The sequence below is a fragment of the Spermophilus citellus genome, assembly GCF_964194105.1.
Source record: "Spermophilus citellus genome assembly, chromosome: 4".
In the NCBI taxonomy this organism is placed as follows: Eukaryota; Metazoa; Chordata; class Mammalia; order Rodentia; family Sciuridae; genus Spermophilus; species Spermophilus citellus.
The window spans coordinates 192,277,544-192,290,636 of record NC_138185.1 but is presented as its reverse complement, the minus strand read 5'-3'; the positions used below and the strand labels follow the sequence as shown (position 1 = coordinate 192,290,636).

General features: G+C 48.4%; 1 long non-coding RNA gene across 1 annotated transcript; it reads left to right on the top strand.

The window, feature by feature from the left end:
- The first annotated feature begins 904 nt into the window (after positions 1 to 904).
- On the top strand, positions 905 to 2,959 carry LOC308646952. Its single transcript, XR_014021536.1, has 2 exons — positions 905 to 1,734; positions 2,880 to 2,959. It is a non-coding gene; the product is annotated as an uncharacterized lncRNA (long non-coding RNA).
- The last annotated feature ends 10,134 nt before the right edge of the window (positions 2,960 to 13,093 follow it).

Below are 13,093 nucleotides of genomic sequence, written 5' to 3'. Positions count from 1 at the left end.
TAATAGAGCCAAGTCTTGACCCCGAGCCTCACGACTCTAAAGCCAGTGCTTTTCCGTCCTGTCCCTATTTTGTCACTCTTTGTGGGCATTTTCAGAGAGAAGACACTGTGAGTGTCCTCATCCAGGTCCCCCATCACACAGCCCAACACTGCCACATGCTCTCTGATGAACACACATTCTTATGCACACATATCACACAAAGACAGGCTTCCTTTTTATACCTCAGCACCTCCCCCCAGCATGCTACATGTTCCTCAACAACAGATGTGTGTGTGTGTGTGTGTGTGTGTGTGTGTGTGTATAGCATAAATAGGCTTGCATGGCTGTGTGACTACAACCACGTGTCTGTGAGCTCTTTCTGCATGGTTACATACACTGTAACAGTCATGACTTCTGGATGCACAGACAAATGCCTCCACATGCATGGACATGACAATTATATGTTCCAGACCCTACTGAACTACTTGTATGTATACACAATTCCTATGTAATCATTCTTTGCCATCTTTCACTCCTCTCACAGATGGACCTGCTTGTCCTCTGACCTGATGATAAATACATCTCCCCCTTATCCATATCTTAGGTAGTGGAAGCACGCACCTTCCCTTACATTCAAAACATATGCACTTATACATGCACATGCGCGTACACACACACACACACACTCTTCTTATGTATTCTGGTCCTATATGCTCAGATACAGATATCTTCCCTTGGGAACACATGAGCCCCCTCATTCCCATGGCACAGACATACATATTTAGATCTGCACATGTGTGCTCAATGACCATACTGGATACTCTGCATAGAACCCTGCAAGAAGCTTGCTGTTCCTAGGGAACTGCTTCTTAAACCTGGAGCCCCCTTATCCCAGGAGAAGCCTCCAGCTCCCATTCCTACCTGAGAGCAGCAAGGAAACTCACAGAAAGCAGGAAAGAGCTGAGAGTCAGACCTGGTCTCAGGGGCTGTATATATGGGGCAGCAGGGTGCCCCCACCCCCACCTGCACCCAGTCCCTAGCCAGATTTAGAAAGGGCTGTTGTCACTAAAAGCATTTCCCCCGCCCTGCCCCCCCCCACTGCCCAAACAGTGCTCCCCCTCCCCCCTCTAGCTAGGAAACAATTGGAAGTGGTCGTCATTGTTATGGCATGGAGCGTGCAGGGTCTGAGTTCCAGGGGGCGGGGTGGCTCAAAGTGCAGCAAAAATATCTCCCAGGGCAGACCTCACATTCCCCAGCTAGCTAGAGAGCAAATTGACCACGACCACCATGACCTCTGGCAGACAGGGTCCTGGCTGTCCTGTAGGGCACTCCTGGCCCCTTGCACTCTGAGCCTGGTACCCCCTATCCCCAGCACTGGCCTGGCCCCATTTTCACAGTGTCTTCCCTGCTCCCCTGCCCTGGGCCTGCATCCAACTGTGAGATGGGAAGAGGCTGAGTGTCAGCAGCATAAAGGGGTAGGGCAGAGCTGGGGGCATGACCCCAAGGTGGGAGCTGACCTGGGGCAACTGGAAGGAAGTTTCCTTGTTAGGTGGTAGGAACAATGGATGACCAGGAGCTTAGACATGGGGACTCTGGCTCAGGCAGTGATTTCTTTGGACCAGAAGTCAATGTGTTGAGGTCACTGAGCCTCAGAGCCAGACAATTCTTTAGTGATCCATCCAAGTTCTTCATTTATGGAGAGGGGAAGTGCCTTTTCTAAGGTCACACAACTAATGGGAACAGCAAAATTTCAAGGTGAGAAACCTTAAGAGATGGGGGACAGAGCTGGCCTAGAAAGGGGGGCTGGGATTCCTAGGAGGGAAGGACCCACTGTGTGTGTGAAGGCAGGACCCAGCAGCCTGATGGTTCCAGTTGGGAGCCTTTTCCTGACTCATTACTCATCTACCCTGCAGGTACTAGATGCCTTAGCCCAGGGGCTCACACACTTAGGGCTATAGATAATACAGCTGCTCAGAGTGAGGAGACCCCCAACCAATACTGCTGTTGCCTGACCCACTCAGCCTCTGCTGGAGTGACCTCTGACCAGACTTGGTTGTGATTAGTGTTCTGGCAAACGGGGAAAAGAACAGGACAGGAAAATCCTCCCGGGCTCCTGCAGACCCGGAGCAGCCACAGGGGAGGAGAGAAAGGAGCTGTGCTGGATGTCTGCAAGCCTCACTGCTCCGTGTCCAGGCAACCACTGCGTGGTTTGGTTTGAAATCCTCCCTTCTTCCCAAGCACAGCTCTCAGCGCATGCGGATTAATCCATCTGATTAGCTGTCAGCTTGGAGGAAAGAGGCAGGCCTGGGGGATGGGGTGCCCATCAGGTACATTTTAAAGGTGGGATGGGCACAGGAGGAAAGGGGCAATCCAGGAGGGGGCCCCCATGGGGGCTGCTCTGTAACCAAGTCTGAGGGCATTGAGCAGATGGGTGTGTGTGTGTGGGGTGCAGGTGAGTGGGGGACAGACCACAGACTGCAGGGGCTGTGTCTGACGCAGCTGCAGCTCTGCAGTGCTGCAGAGGTTTAGAGTTGTAGAGTTGCTGAGGAGGCCCCAGTGGGCCTTTCTGCTAGCATGCCCAGTGGAGCAGAATCTGGGGGTCCTGGCTTGGTCCTGCAGATGCTGAGGAGTCAGCCCCACTGGTAGGGACCTCAGGGATTCATGATGAAGGGCGAAAGCTCCTTTCCTACCCTTCCAGCTTTCTAAGCACAAAAGTGCCACCCCTTTCTGATTTCCCAGGGCTCAGGCACAGATACAAGCAATTGAGATTGCAACAAAGGATGCTTTGGACATGAGTGACCACTTTCAAGCCAGTGTCTCTGCCCTGAACCAGTCTCCTTGGCAATGCAGCTGGGAGGCCTTTTCTACACCCTGTCACCTCACTTTTTTTTTTCTTTCAGGTTTGGAGGGCTCTGGTCTATGGATGTTTCCATGTTACTGTTCTCCACTCTCCAATGCAAAATAGAACTCATTTCCTTAACTCTGGCTTCTCTGTCTCATATGTTAATTTGGAGCATCTGATGTCCTAAAGGACCCCCACTCAGTCCCTAGCTCCTCCAGCACCTGCCCTTGGCTCCATCATGATTGTTCTCCTTCTGCTTTGCTGCTGTCTAAAGACAGAACCGCTTAGCCCATTCCTTTATTATTTAACGAGTATTTATTGAGTATCTACTATGTGCTTGGTTTTCTTCTCGTCCATGAGAATATAATAGTAATCAAAAGAAAGATCCCTCCTCCAGGCAGCTGTATTCAACATTTAGAAGTAGAATCCAGACTCAAGCTTATCACCAGTGCCTTCGCACACACACACACATTCCTAGTGGGGGGAGTGAGGGCTGGGGCCCATGCTATGGGGTGGGTGGCAACTGTGCAGCATGTACTACAGAGTGACAGCAGACAAGACAAAGGAGAACAGACCAAAATGCTATAAATAAAAAGGGGCTGAGGGAGAGCAGCCCAAGGTAGACCAAATAAGGCCTGAGTGGAAGGAAGGTGATCTGTCTCCCTGTTCTCCCCTCCCCGGCATTGTGCCTGCTTTGTCTGGGCTCTGTCACCACCCTGATCAAGTGTCAGGCCGAAACAGGGGCCATTTGCTGTGAACATGCCTGCAGGAGTCCAAAGAAAAAGTTGCTAAAATTACTACCAGGAATTGCAGCGGGGGGTGGGGGGAGATATGGTAAACTAAAATAGACCTCAGCATGGAAAGAGGGAAATCAGAGGAGCCCCAAAACCCAAAGGGAAGGGAGAGTAGTGGGCAGGAAGAGGCAGGGGACCTGGTCCTGGAGGAGGAACGAGGCACCACTTGTTTTGCACATGGGAGAGGAGACCTGCCCGGGGGTCGGGGGGTGGGGGTGAAGGGCCAGCTCTTCCATCTGCCTGTCCCTAGAATCCCTGACCTTGGGGGGACCCTATCCTGGCTCCACACGAGCCTAGGATTAGGGAGCGGAGCTTTGTGCCTGTCTCAGGTTTCCCTTTAGGGACAGCTGCTCCTTCTTGTCATTCTTTTGTCTTCGCGCTGCCTCCAACGTCTTTTGTACCTCTGTACCCCTGGCTCCCTGCTCCACAATCTCTGCTTTCTGATCGACAGTGGACAGCTGGAAAGACAGCCCAGTGTAGTTTGGGGTGTTTTTGGAAAGGTAGAGCTCTCCTTTGGGGAATGTTTGGAGGGGCACAACTCACTGAAAAGAAGGCATCATGGAGAGCGACAGTCTGGATCCAGGGCTGGAGGCCTCAGGAGGCCTGAGAGGAGCAGCCTGGGGAACTTGGAGTGGGTCACAATATCCACCTTGAAACCCATCTCCTCCATTTTCTAGCTGTGTAGGCTAGGTTAGTCATGTGATCTCTCTGAGCCAGTTTATCATCAATAACATAAGTGTAGTCATATTTACTTGAATCGGTAAAGAGTCTAAAATACTCCAGACACACATAGTGGTTCCTCAAAGCAGGCAGTTCTTATCCTTAAGAATACAGAGCTGAGGAAACCAGTCTGCCGATGATAGGGCCCATTACCCTACTGTAAGTCCTTTGTTTTATATCTCCCTCAGCCCCACTAAGTCCTCTTGGGTCAGGGGATCATATGGGCCAGGGTGGATCTGGTATCCTGCAGTACTGTGCTCTTATCTGCCCAGAGGGCGGCTGCCCATCATGCAAGAGGGCCAGGGTGCTGAGGCTGTTCTAAGCTCAGCCCAGGCCCACCTCCCAGCCCTGAGTCAAGAGAGGCACCACTGCCTGACTGCTGTTCATGGAGCTGCCCTGCTAAAAGGCCAGTGTGCATCCTGAGGCTCACCATTCCCTTTGGAATTCCAACCCATGTCTGTTTAGTTGCTTTCCATTGACCTGCCATGTTGCTCAGACCAGCAGAATGGACAATATCCCAGAAGCAATGAAGAATGACTACAGCTTTAGGCTGACAAATGGTGACATAGGCCAAGACACCAAATGAGAGCACAAGCCAAGCATCAGCAGGATGTGTCCTAGCCTGAATATCTAGGGGGCCCTGGATGGAGCTGCCTGGTGGGGCTGGGCTGACTCCAAGGTATGGGAGTTGGGCTGTGGAAGAGAGGCAGACAAACCTAGAGTCCTCAGGAGACGGGCAGAGCCAGCCTTGGATTGCCCAGGGGTCCTTTAGCAGTTTCAACCACCCCTGGGCAGAGTCAGACTAATCAAAGGATGCAGAGGTCTGGGAAGCCCCTAGAAGGAGAATGACTAGGGTACTGGGATATGAAATAATTGAGAAAACTAAAAAAACAACACTCTGGAGTTCATTTGCTGGACACTGGTTGGGGACCCTCCACATGCCCTTGCTCCTCCACCTTAGAACCTCTACTTTGTTCACAAATATTCCTAGTTTAATGTCCTGTGGCTGCCAGGTTTGGCCAGCACAGGATATGGAGAACCATGGGATATACTAGGAGTGGAAGTTAATTTTTCAGTGAGAAGCCAAGAGACTGAGTAATCAGCAGCCCCCTCCCAAGGAATTCTGTTCCTTATGTCATAGGTCCCTCTTCCTTAAGTGGCCTTCTGGGAACACAGCCTCACCTCTACCCCAGCCATAAGTGCAGGTGAGTGAGAATAAGCACATATCTGCACACACATGTGCATATGTGCACCTCTCTGCACAAACACAGCTGGCAGATCTGAGCTACTTCCGCAGACAGTTTTCATATAGAACGCTGGTGTTTAGTGAATTTTCCTGGAAGACCTCCATTCCAGTCCCCAGTCAGTCCAGCCTGTCTCATTCTCTTTCTATCCACAGTTGGGCTCCAGTCAGTCAGCCAGGAAGATGCCTTACTGGCCCTGCTGTATGCCAGGCTCTTTGGTAGGGGGGCACAGGAAGATTGCATGACCTCTTCCTTATAAGCGCTCCCACAGGCCAGGGAAGCCAATTGTACCATGCTGGAAACTGAGGGACCCAACAGTATGGCCCAGATCTTGAACAACCCAAGGGCAAAGATGCTATTATCAGTGTGGACTAGAGCAGTTTAAGATTTCCAGGTGGGGACATGGAACTGGAGCTTCAAGGGAGGAGAAGTCTTTGAGAAGCATTGGAAATTGGATTGTATTATAAATGGTGAGATCACAGGATAGCCAAAGGCATGGAGGGCAGATGATGTGATGCGTTAGAAAGGACCCCAGAGAATGGGCTGACGATGTAGCTTAATGGTAGAGCCCTTGCCTAGCATGTGCCAGGCCCTGGGTTAAAGCCCCAGTACCTCCACTCCCACACACACACAAAGGAAAGAGAGGACTGGGAGGACACATGCCTTATTAGACTATCCTATGAGGACATAAAATAGAAAGGGAGGGGGTAAGTTGGGGTCACATTGTGGAGGAGAGGAAGGGAATGTATGAATCTTATTTGATCTAGGTACCATGCACAGTATTTATACACATTATCTCAATTAATAATCACAATTGCCTGTCACTTAAATTGCAGTCTGTGAGTGACAAATGAGGCTCATAGAAGCCAAGATGATTGCCCAGAGCAGCAAATGTGCAAATGTGCCTTTGGAATTTAAACCCATGTCTGTTTAGTTCTAAATTGCTTTCCACTGATCTGCCATGTTTCTCAGACCAGCAGAATGGACAGTATCCCAGAAGCAATGAAGAATGACTACAGCTTTAGGTTGACATTATCATGTCCTGAAAGCAGAGTTTGAGGGCCCAGCAGGGTACTGTGGGAGTACTTTGAGGGAGGAGAGGCAGGAGGTAGGGACTGTAAAGGAAGCCATAGAAACAATCAAGGTTGAGAGTAGGGTATGGTGGTACATGCCAGTAATCCCAGAGACTTGGGAGGCTGAGGCAAAAGGTTGGCAAGTTCAAGGTCACCCTTAGTAATTTAGTGAGACTCTAGTAACTTTATAGGACCCTATCTCAAAAATAGAGTAAGAGCAAGGTTTTAACTCAGTGGTAGAGTGCTTGCCCAGCATGTATGAGATCCTAGGTTCAATCCCCAGTACCATTAAAAAAAAAAAAAAAGAAGAAGAATAAGAATGTTGAGAGACGTGAAGAGGAAAGGACAAGGCTGGAAGGCCTTCCTAAAAAAGGAAGGACACAGTGTTTGGTTTGGGGGAGTTGGAGGTAATAATGGGGAAACCAGCAGAAGATGTTTTTCAGTCCTGTAAGAAGTCAGAATTATGGGACTGGCAGACAGGTCTGTGAAGGACGGTGGAAGAAGCCATGAGATGGGAGAAAAGAGGAAAAGTCCAGGAGATGCCTTCGTACAAAGATGGCAGAAGGAAGAGAAGACCAGAGAGGATGAAGAAGACCACTCGAGAGCCCAGGAGAATGAGGGAAGGAAGTTTCCTAGAAGCCACAAGAAGCATTTTAAGAGGAGCAGGTGGCCAGTAGTATCAGATTCCAAAGAAAGGCTAAGTGTCAGGAAGACAGAGAAGAGAACTTGGGTAATTTTGGATCAAGCAACTTCTATTGAGCTGCAGGGCAAGAGCCAGGCTGCAATGAGTTGAGGAAAGGACGAATAGACTGGAGGTGGAGGCAGTGGGTGTACACCCAGCATTTGAGGAGTTTGGCAGTGAAATGAACAAGATTAGGCAGCCACCAAAAGGCAAGTGGGCCAAATGGCATGGTTTACTTTGTTTTAAAGATAGGGCTGTCCTGAGTAGGTTAGGAAGTGGTGATAAAAGATGCCTTTGTTTTGTTCCCCATTCTCTTTTATACATTCTGGTTCTGTTTTTTGTTTATTTATTTATTTATTTATTTATTTATTTATTTATGCCTGTCTCCCTGGAAATCTGGAAGATGGTTTGGGAATACCTGGAATTGGGGTTTCCATCACCTAAGGTGGACTTGCAAATGTGAGGCTGTTGGCTCCCAGCTCAGCTCCAGATGTGTACAGGGAGCTTGGAGCAGAGCTTGCTGCTTTCAACTCACCAACTGGCCTGAGAAGGGTTTTAGCCTCTTGAGGGATTGAACCAAGGGTGCTCTACTATTGCGCAACAATGGTAGAATGAGGACTAAAGGAGGGCTGGAGGGCAGGGAGCAGCCTTGGGAGCAATCTGGAACATAAACAATGACTGGTAACTCAGTGTCTTTGCTTGCTTATGCCTCAGTATTTGCCTGGGATGATTTCCTTGTCTCTGGTGTTCCAAGAGGTTGGTAGAATGCTAACCCTTCTCTGATATTCCTATCTTCAAGGATATGTGACTTTCCTGCCATTGGTTGTGCAAGTCTTGGTCTATCTAGCATAGGACTATAATTCTAGTTCTTTATTATATGTGCCCCAAATCCCCACAAAATTAAAAATGGATGAAGTTGACAAATGATACACACATTACGCAGGTCCTTCTTGATGTGGGAGAGGGTGGTGAGCTGCCTCTTGGCCTGAGACTCCCAAAGTCAGATTGGAATGGAGGAGTCTTGAGGGGCTGGCTGCTGCTTTCCCTGCAGGGACCCTTTCAGGGGCAGCAGGAGATCTGAGGGACTGCATCTTGGGCTTGAGGACAGAGTAGCAACTGACAGCTAGCAATTTCAGGCTTCTTGAATTCTGAAAGGACCAGTGCAGGTTTTCCCTATCTGCAGCAAGGAAGAAGAACCTTTATCAAAAGGCTTTGAATTTACTAGATTTAAAAAGCTGAAACATTTCAAGCAGGAACCATGGGAAAGGAGCAGAAGGGTGCAGTGGTTGGTTTGGTGCGGTGTGAGTGGGTAAAGGTCTAGAAGGTATCCCTGGGGAGCCTGGGAGAGGGATGAACAAGGGGGCCTGCAGAGTAGCAAGGGTCCAGCTGTGAGATCCAAGGCAGTCATGGAAATAAGTTAAGACTATAGAAAAATTAGCAGAGCCGCATGTCTGTGTATTATGGGGAGAGATGACCTTGCCCAAGGGCAAAGCCGGATGTGGGGGGGATGTCAGGACAGGGGGCATGTACAGATTCCAGCCTGGCCTCCCCGTGCTGGGCCCCTTGTCTCTGAGATTACATACAGTCTTGGCTTCCAGGAGCAGTTCCAAAGGGGTGGAGTAAAACAAAGCAAAGGCCCTTTTGTGGTGCTGGGTCCTAAGAATAGCTGTAGCGGAGCTCCAGGCGGTATCTCCCACAGCCTGCATGTCCTGGGACTTGTTCTTAGCAGTGTCCCTATGTTTGATGTCTGGGTGCTAATTGCTAGTTGTTGGGGAAATGGAGGCCATCAGTCTACCCTGTATCAGTTTCTATTACCCCTGCTTACCTGGCTCAGCCAGGGGAGAAGGCAGAGCCACAGGGACAGAGAAAGAGTGAACACAAAACTGGCCTAAATGGAGATGGGGTGGTAGCTCAGTGGTAGAGAGCTTGCCTCACACGTGTGAGGCACTGGGTTCAATCCTCAGCACCACATAAAAATAAATAAATAAGGGGCTGGGGATGTGGCTCAAGCGGTAGCGCGCTCGCCTGATATGCGTGCGGCCCGGGTTCGATCCTCAGCACCACATACAAAGAAAGATGTTGTGTCCGCCGAAAACTAAAAAATAAATATTAAAAATTCTCTCACTAAAATAAATAAATAAATAAAGGTATTGCATCCATCTATAACTAAAAATAAATAAATAGATAGATAGATAAATAATTAATTTTAAAAAATCTGGCTGGGTGTGGTGATGCATGTTTATAATCCCAGCAGCTCAGGAGGCTGAGGCAGGAGGATCATGAGTTCAAAGTCAGCCTCAGCAACTTTGTGAGGCCCTAAACAACTCAGTGAGACCCAGTCTCTAAATAAGATACAAAATAAGGCTGGGGATGAGGCTCAGTGGCCAAGTGCCCCCAGTACCCATCCCCCTACCCCACCCTACCCCCCCCCCCAAATCTGGCCTAAATGTTTTAGGGGAAGGAAGGAAGACAGAGGTAAAAGAAGACAAATCTGGATCCTACAGCAGAAGACAGCAAGACTCCTAGCAAGAGACGGGGTGGACAAAGGCACCAGAAGGGCCGGAGGTGGACAAAGAAAACCCTTCATGGAAGGACATTGTAGGAAGTGGTGGGGAAAAGCAGATCAAGGCAGAGAGGTAGGGCGATGGGTGCAAGGGACCAGAACACAGAGAGAAAGGGATGAGGAATTGGGTGGGGGACAGAAGGAAGGTAAAGGAATGGATGAGGGTTGACAGAAAAGCAGAGGAAGGAGGGAAGAGAGAGAAGGAGTGAAAGACAGGACTACTCTTGCAGCCACAGGGGCAGGGCGGTGGCACAGCTCTTGGAAAAGCTTGGGAGAAGTCTCTCCAGCAAGCGCCATTCCTGTGAGATAACAATGCAATTCAAATCCCTCCCTAATCTCCTCTCCTATTATTAGCCCTGCCTCCTCTCAGTGGAGAGGCCACAGGTGCCGGGGCCCTGTCCTTTCCCCCATGCCCTTGGCTAGAATTAAATAGTCACAGTCGTGCCTGCATGGTCATCTGCTAAGCATGGTCCTTCTGGCTCCTGGGCAATGTCACTAGAGAAGGGTGTCAAGAGATGGCAGGAAGGGGATGGAAGGTCACTGGACACCCTCTGTGGATGAAGCAGTACCCAGATACCCCAGTGGGGTACAGAGGCCTGGCACAGCCTGTGCTCAGAGTTTTCAGATCAATAAAATAGACACAAGACCAACACCATAACAAGGTCCAGGAACAGTTAACACGTGGAAAATAACTGAAAAAAATGAGCACATAGACATGAACACAGAAGCCCTATTGCTAAAGGACAGAACAGAGAGGGAGGGTTCCTAGGCAGGTAAGTTTGGCCATGGGTCTTGAAAAATTTGACCTTGAGGATTCATGTCCTCAGCTTCTAGCCAGTGCTGTGCACATTCTGTAGGGAATGAGGGAGACCCTGAGGTAGTGATTTCTGTGTCTACTTCTCTAGCCTAGCCTCTAGAAGACAAGGTTGCTGTAGCAGAAACAGGGTGGAGCGGAATCCTGGGATTTCTAAGGACTGGGACTTAACTGCCCTTTCCTCGAGACTGCTGTTTTTTTTCTTGCCCAATTTTTTTATTTTTATGTTTTCCCTCTTGTCTTCAGTCTCCCCAAAATAATGTTCATTGTTTTTATTTATTTTTTCTGTTGGTAGTGTTGGGGATTGAACCAAGGGTGCTCTACCATTGCGCAACATCCCAAGCCCTTTGTAGTTTTTATATTAAGACAGGGTCTTATTAAGTTGCCTAGGTTGACCTAGAATTTGAGATCCTCCTGCCTCAGCCTCCCGAATAGCTGGGATTACAGGCATGTGCCACCATGCCCAGTGATTGCTTTGATTTTTCAAATGGCCAAAAGTTATTGTGTGTATTTTTATCTTGAGCTCTCTTGACTCTGACAAATCTCATAAAATAAATGGATGATGAATAATGCACCAAAGAGAGTGAACAGCTGCTGTTTCTATGAGGGCTCCAATTGCTCCTGCAGGACAGGACATAGATGAAATTCCCTGGGTCTTATTCAGGCAGAGGGTGGAGGAGGGTGGACACAGCCTTGCTTTTCTCTCTCCTCTCTCTCTCTCTCTCTCTCTCTCTCTCTCTCTCTCTCTCTCTCTCTCCTCTCTCTCCTCTCTCCATCTATATTTCCATCTCTCCTTCTCAAATCTCTCTCTCCTTCCTTTTCCATTCCTCCTTCTTTATCACAAATCATAAAAGTAATGCTCATTACCTTAAAAATTCAAGCGCATTTTGCCTTGTAGGAGGTAAAAGATACGAAGCCCTTCCCGCTATGCAATCTCATCCTAAAGATAACTATAGTTAATAGCTGAAGTGTATCCCTCTAGAGTCTTTTATGTATATGTAAAAAAAAATACATGTTGTGAGAGTTTTTGTTTGTTTGTTTTGGACTGAGGTATTGGTATGTTGCCCAGGCTGGTCATGCACTCCTGGGCTCAAGTGATCCTCCTGCCTCAGCTTCCCAAGTGGCTTAGACTGCAGGCATGCACCACTGTGCCTGGTATGAAATTGAAAAACAACAACAACAAAAACAAAAACAAAACAACAAAACTGGGATATATAAAAATTAAATGTTTGTAGCCTTTGGAAGTTTCTCATGTCATGGATGATCCTAGCAGGGACTCTTCATTTGGACTTGCTTTTGACAATCACGAGCAGATAGAGGGGCTCAACAGTAATCAGGTCTCAAAAAGGAATCAAAATGAATTTTAAAATGAATCAAAGAGGCAAAGGAAGGATAAGTAAATAAGAGGATGTCAACAGTTCCTTTTCTGCATCAGCTCTTTTTTTGCCTCCAGACGTTCCTCCTCTTGATGGAGGAAGTCTCTTGGACAAAGAGACCCTGCTTGGGGCAGAAGTGACAGTAGGCATATGGTGGGGTCCTAGGTCATGGTAGAGAGGTTATTACCTATCTCTGCCTGTGAAAAAGACTTTTTTTTTTCCACAACAGTAACTTGGATATAATTTCTTTTGTAATGTTACTTTGGAAATGTCATTTTTTTATGGTAAGAAATTTATTTGATCACTTTCTCTTTTGAACACTGTAACTTATGCCAACATTTGTACCTGTTCTTGGTTATGGAAATACTGAAGTGGACTTTAGCCAAAAGTCAATCAAAAGTTCTGACCAAGAGCCTAATATAGTCACTGACTCTGAAGCAGCTCTTGAACTGACAGCTGGTGTAGCGAGGACAGCTGGACTCCTGATGTGAAAAAGCATGGGACAAGAACCGTCAGAAACACTCAGCTCTCCATTCTCCTGCTCTGTGCTCCTCCTGGCTGCATACTCCATACAGAGCCAATAATAGCTCCTCTGCACCTTCCCAGAGACCCACCCTATGCCCTGGCCAATCAAAGGGAACAAGACAGATTAGGAAAAAAGATAGAAAAACATAAGGCAATTATTATGAATCCTGAGAGTGCTTAATCAAGAGAATAAGGGTCTGAAACATAGACCCATCCTGTTCTGCAATGAGGGAGCATGCAAACAGAGGACTGAGGGTGGGAGGGAATCAAGAGAACAGAGGATGGGAAAGGGGAGTTCAGGAAGTGGGGTCTACAGCCCCAGAGGATACTACTGAGCCTTACAAAAGGCCTCACCTCTCTGGGCAGTGCCAAGGATCCCGGGGAGAAGAATATGAAGTAGTCGCACTCTCAGCCCCTGTGTCCTTTTCTCCCATGTTCATTGCAACTTTAGGGCTAGTCCTGCTCTGGTCACTGGCACCAT